The 5,776-nt window shown below is 33.6% G+C and overlaps 1 long non-coding RNA gene across 1 annotated transcript; it reads right to left on the reverse strand.

Annotated features, from left to right (window-relative positions):
• Positions 1-218: 218 nt before the first annotated feature.
• Positions 219-5,017, reverse strand: LOC145824641 (uncharacterized). Its single transcript, XR_014366485.1, has 5 exons — positions 4,470-5,017; positions 3,805-3,919; positions 1,623-1,733; positions 894-1,066; positions 219-699 (listed from the first exon to the last, which is right to left on the reverse strand). It is a non-coding gene; the product is annotated as an uncharacterized LOC145824641 (long non-coding RNA).
• Positions 5,018-5,776: the final 759 nt, after the last annotated feature.

Raw genomic sequence — 5,776 nt, forward strand, 5'->3', positions numbered from 1 at the left:
TCAAGTCATTCCCCATTATGCTTCTAATTTGGTTCATGTTTCCACATTTGCCAAGGTTCTATACAAAAAGCTAAATCCTGTTATGTATGTGCAATATCCTCTCAAGCCCGTTTTCTATTGGCAGCTAGTATGCTTGAAACCATTCCAATTTTTGTTAATTCCAAAAACATAAAATCCATTTGATTGTCAATGACAATATCAAATTTGTGGACATAACATGTTCAAATCAATGAACTTTCCAGATTAATAGAAAATGGAGGCATTGAAAATTCAAAATTTGGAAATTTGGTTACAACTAAACAAAATTGGTTCTCCACTATACCTATAGAAGCTATGGGTATTATAGCAGGCATCAATAAAAAGTTCACTTACATAGGGTGCAGTGACAAGAGGTTTTAAGTCCAATGTGGGACCAAACAGAACTTTATTGTCAATCTTTTCCCCAGGTTGATATGTTCCAAACCGCTTTAGGTGGATGGCAAGAACATAAGGGGCCTTGTGAATAGAGGGCTATTTGAGAGCCTTTACTTTTTGCTTGCACCTTTGACATTGATACTGTCCCTCTCCTCCAGCTAAATATTCCTTGGCAGTAAAATGCATGAGTGCCTTGTGCAACCATTCTGCCTTGTTGATTTCAAGACTTAAATCTAAGAATGGATCGAACTTGTTGGAGCAGAAAGAGCATTGCATGCATTTCACCTGAAAATAAAAACAAGACTATTAATGAAGAAAACAGCTAGATTCTCAAATGCTAATAGATTTCTATATTATTGTGAGCAAATCCATCAAAAACTTCTTCTAGATTATTGTCAGTATTTATATATCAATGAAATTCATGGTTATTTCCAAAGGCAACGTGTTCCAGAAACAGGCATACAAGAAAAAATGTTTACCTGGCTACGGAGCCGACCACCAAAGATCTTGTGAACCAAGCTTTTCACGTAAGCACTAGGTGATTCACTTGGTGTTCCTGCAGGTAAGCAACATTTGTGCATTGACTCCAGCAAATTTACCATGTACTCATGAGCATCCTCCTGTCTGGCATTTCGAAAGTTCTGAGATATGCCTAATATGTGGTCAAGGATTCCAAATTCTAAAAACTACGAAAAAGAAGAAAATACCCATGTTGTGGTGGTTGGGTTTATTAGCCTTTTTTTTGGAGAGGAAGGGGTTGTGAACAATAATTTAACTTACGACTCATACAAGCTATGCGGGAAATGTGTCCTCACACTACCAGTTAGTGTCCAAATTCCTTGAATCCTAGATGCAAGGTAAAATTATAATGATACAAAATTTGATTTCTGAGCTACCTGAAACCTTAGTTTGTATACAAAAATTCATATTTTCCTTATATGGTTATGAAAAAGAAACATGCATTGGCACAATTTCAATAAAAGAGAAAGGGAAAATCGCTTCCACAATGTTCAAACTTTAACTCAACACCCACAGTGCATAAAAAAATTTCTCTTGTGAAAACCTATTTGAACTATAGGGAGTAAAGCAGATAATGAATACATTCAAATGTATAAAGCTAAAAATTTAAAATAAATAAATAAATAAATACCTTGCAACTTTGACAGAAATTCAAGAAAGTGATTCACGATAAAACAATATAAGGATACACCGCAAGTTTGAGACAAGATCCTTTGGTGCTAAGCTTCTCCCAGTAAATTGTAGGGCAAGGCTAACATGTTTCTGTATAGAGCACAAAGCACAAAATCCAGCAGTACGACCTTCATGAATCGATTGAAAAAATAAATTAAGGTATGAAGAATACTAATATTAACACAAACAAATGTTATAGACATAGGAATCAACATTAAAAAAAATGAAGACCATATATACAACCAAAAAAAATCTTTAAAATATAAAAAGAAAAATAACAGCAGACCTATTAGCAGTCCATTATCATGTTACCTAATCCATTTCTTCAAACATTTTGGAATTTTAAAGCACACTCAAAGTGGAGTGTGGGAAACTCTAAATGGAGTGCAAATTTTCACTTTATCCGCACAGCAAATTTGGGGTAAATGCTTAGCCCTTTTCAAGAAAATAATAAAGAATTTATCCCCTTTGAGAAATACTAAAACAAGACAAAAAATACACACAAATAAACAAAAAGAAAGGATAATATTAAGCACATTTGAGGTTATAGTAAGATACCCAGGAGGTAATTGTATTCTCTCCTTGTGTAGATACAAAGTCAATAATTAGTTATAAATTGTCAAGATTTTCTGATTATTGACTTCAGAAGCAGAGCTACATGCTCTTGAGTGGAGTCAAATGACCTTAGTGAAATTTTCAAAAGAATAGGTGCCAATTTATTAGTATTCTCTTAAATATTTCAGGATTTTTTTTTTCCAGTCAATGGTCAACATCCAATAATAGTAGTGAATCAAATTCCTAAAATATGAAACTATGCTTAAAATCATATTCAGAAGCATCTCTTTAAGTGAACTTTCAAGTCGCATATCCCACGTCATGACATAAATAATTCTTAAAAAGAGTTTACATCTTTGTGATTGACATATTTTTCACTTGTTATGAAGATATAAGTAAACAAAACTTGAACTAAAACTTTTTTAATAAACCAAACCAAACCAAGTCTTAAGTCCCATCAAATGGGGTCAGCTACATGAATTCTTCTTCTCCACGTAACTCTATCAAAGGCCATTTCGTTAGTCAAATTAAGTAGATCCATATCTCTATTTACAATGCTAGCCAACGTTACTCTAGGCCTACCCGGTCCTCTAACACTTCCATCTACCGTCACTGCATCGCATCTCTTCACTACTGCCACTATTGGTCTCACTAAAACTTCTTTAATAATAATTTAATTTTTTCAATTCATCAATTCTTTGAAATGAAGTAATTTATGTAGAAATCAATTGTTTAGTTTTAATTTTTAGTGAATTAATTTTGTATGCTAGGGTTTTGTTTTCCATCATTTTCTATGTAGTGGATATACATATATAAGATTGTGGCAAAGTTAGCACTGATATATTTTATATAAACTAAAATTTAGCATAATCAATTAGTTGTTGATTGACTCCAGGAAAAAAAAAAAAAAACTAAACTCCACCACTGATTTACTTGTTTTGGCAAAAATTGCACAAAGATTAAAGACAATTACTAAATGTGTACTCTTCTTCCAACTCAATAAGCTGTTTCAACGTTAAAAATTTTGGATTGCCTACATATGCATCTTCAACAAGCAAGTATTGATTCTAAGGGTTGGGAGCATATTAATATCTATATGATTGGCATACGACTGCAGTTCATTGGTGAGTACTCTAAAATGGTTATGAATATCTACGGCCAATTTAGGTGATGGGCATGGTCATTGGCGGAAGAGAATGAGAACACAAAACAGGTAGGGTTGCCTGCCCAAGTTCTGGGTTTTATAAGATGGGTTGATTCAAGTTCAAGTTTAAGCATGTATGTCCAATTTTATGAAACTTGTGCATAAACTTAAATGCATCATGCGCACACGTATTTACCTAAACAATCCACCAATGAGAAAATAAAATGTACTTGTGTCAAGGACATATATACATATTAGAAGACAAGTGGTTGTGTCTTTGTCCATTTTGCATTCAGGGTATTTAAGGTTGAGCCAAGCTCAGGTAGGGTTTGTCCTAGATCATTTCAATCAAGGTTTGGATCACCAATTGTTCAGTTAACTTCAGAAATTTTTCTGGAAATATATAATGAACATGAAAATATAGCATCACAGAATCATGAGTGCAATTCATCTAGTAAATTGTGTGCAAGATGAGGGGAGAGAGGGTGATAGAAACTCACAAGAATTTTGATGCTTCCCACTTTGTAAATATGCAGCTAAAGGCTCTGTATATGTGAGGCATTATATAACCGAATTGAGAAAACAAGTATTTCCAAGATTTTCCAGTCCTGCACCCTGTAAGTTATGCATACCATCCTAATAGTTAAGCAAACCGATAACTTCAAACCAAGTCAACATTCAACAAAGTTCAAACTAATAAAAGTAAATGTAAATATACAACTATATAAATAATCAAACACCTACAAATTAATAATGTAATGGCTGATTATACAGATAAACCAAATCAAACTAATAAAGATAGCAAAATCACAATAAACCCTTGAAAAAGATTAAAATAAAACACAAACTAAAGCATCCATCAACCAAAAGCCTAATCTATAAGCAAATCCAATAATTAGAGAAGGAATTTTAAAGAAAAACAATCTAATTGAAAAACTAGCAATCTACCCAATCCCAACAAACAAACAAACAAAAAAACCTGAAAAAGTATACAACAAGCAATACAAACAGCGAAAAAATGTTTAGAAATTAACAAGAAGCTAAACCAATCAAAATCTAGAACAAAGTGCAAAAGACTGTTAAACCATATATAGAACAATACAAAGCAGAAATTACCAAAAACACAACACACATATATATTCATATCAACTGAACAACTACTCACAATTCTCCGAAAAGTAATCCCAAAACTGAGCTCAGGATCCAACCCAACATCCAAAAACTCCGACCCATCTGGTTTCTTCCCAACCAGACCCGATTGACCACTGCCCTGGCCCGACGCACCGAGCCTCCGTGAGTCTCCAACCGAAACCCTCCACTGCCATTGCTGAACCCAGAGAATGGCTTCTTCGCTGGGTGGAAATCGACTTTCTGCTGAACAGAGATTCGATTGACGGCGGAGCCGGAGGGTCCGATGACTCATCTGGGTGTGAATTGGGTGTGATCAGAGTTTCAGCCATCATAAGAGAGGTCTCAGTAATTGAGTACAATAGAGATCTTCAGATTTTGTAACCAAAAAACCTCTCTCTCTCTCTCTCTCCCTCTCTCTCTCTGTCTATAGAACATGTAACAGCTTGTTTCTCTCTCTACAAGCACCTGTATCTAGCTCTCTTTCTCCCAGATCAAAATAAAAAAAAAAAATAGCTCTCTTTCTCTCTCTAAAACCAGAGACTTGGTTTGGGCTTTCGGTGACACAGACGAGTGAGGCGAACCAAAAAAAACCACTAAACCCCACAATCCTATTAGTGATAGAAAAATGGTTGGGAGCACTAAAAGGAGATCACTAAAAGAAGTACTAATGACGTGGCAGTAGGTCCCACTCATTTTTTATGCCTTGTTTTTATTTTTTTTGTCATTTTTATTGTATTAGTGCTATTAGTGATGCATTTTTTAATGGTCTAAATCATTGTTGTTAGTGATATACTGGCCCCGTTTGATTATAGCTGTGAGAGAGTATTATAGCTTATACCTTAACAGTTATAATTGTGAATATAAATTAATTTTTGACTTATAAATTAAACTTTTTTTCTCTTATTTAAAGAATAAATTGATTTTTGATTTACAAAAAATTATAAGTTGTATTGTTAAGCTGAACCAAACACATCAAAATAGTTTAAATTAAGCTAAAAAATGAAATAAGGTGAAAATAAGCTCTACCAAACAGGGCCACTATATGTTATAATAAAAAATAAAAATAAAAAACTCTTTCATTTATTTTTAGTGATATACTATATGTTATAATAAAAAATAAAAAATGTAGAGTTTGGTGTAGGTTACGTTTTGATCCGAAAATTTTTGGGTTTGGAACATCTTGAGTTTTCTCCATCTTCTCCATTGGGTCTCTTCATTTGAGGTAGGGATACCCTACTCCTTCTTATGAGTTTTGACATAGATTTTAGTCATTTTGTATAAATGGTAGATTATGGTAATTTTGAGAAAGTTAGGGTTTGTCTTAAAGTTATAAAAATGGGG

Source organism: Camellia sinensis, chromosome 4, assembly GCF_055761805.1.
Source record: "Camellia sinensis isolate YWXY chromosome 4, ASM5576180v1, whole genome shotgun sequence".
In the NCBI taxonomy this organism is placed as follows: Eukaryota; Viridiplantae; Streptophyta; class Magnoliopsida; order Ericales; family Theaceae; genus Camellia; species Camellia sinensis.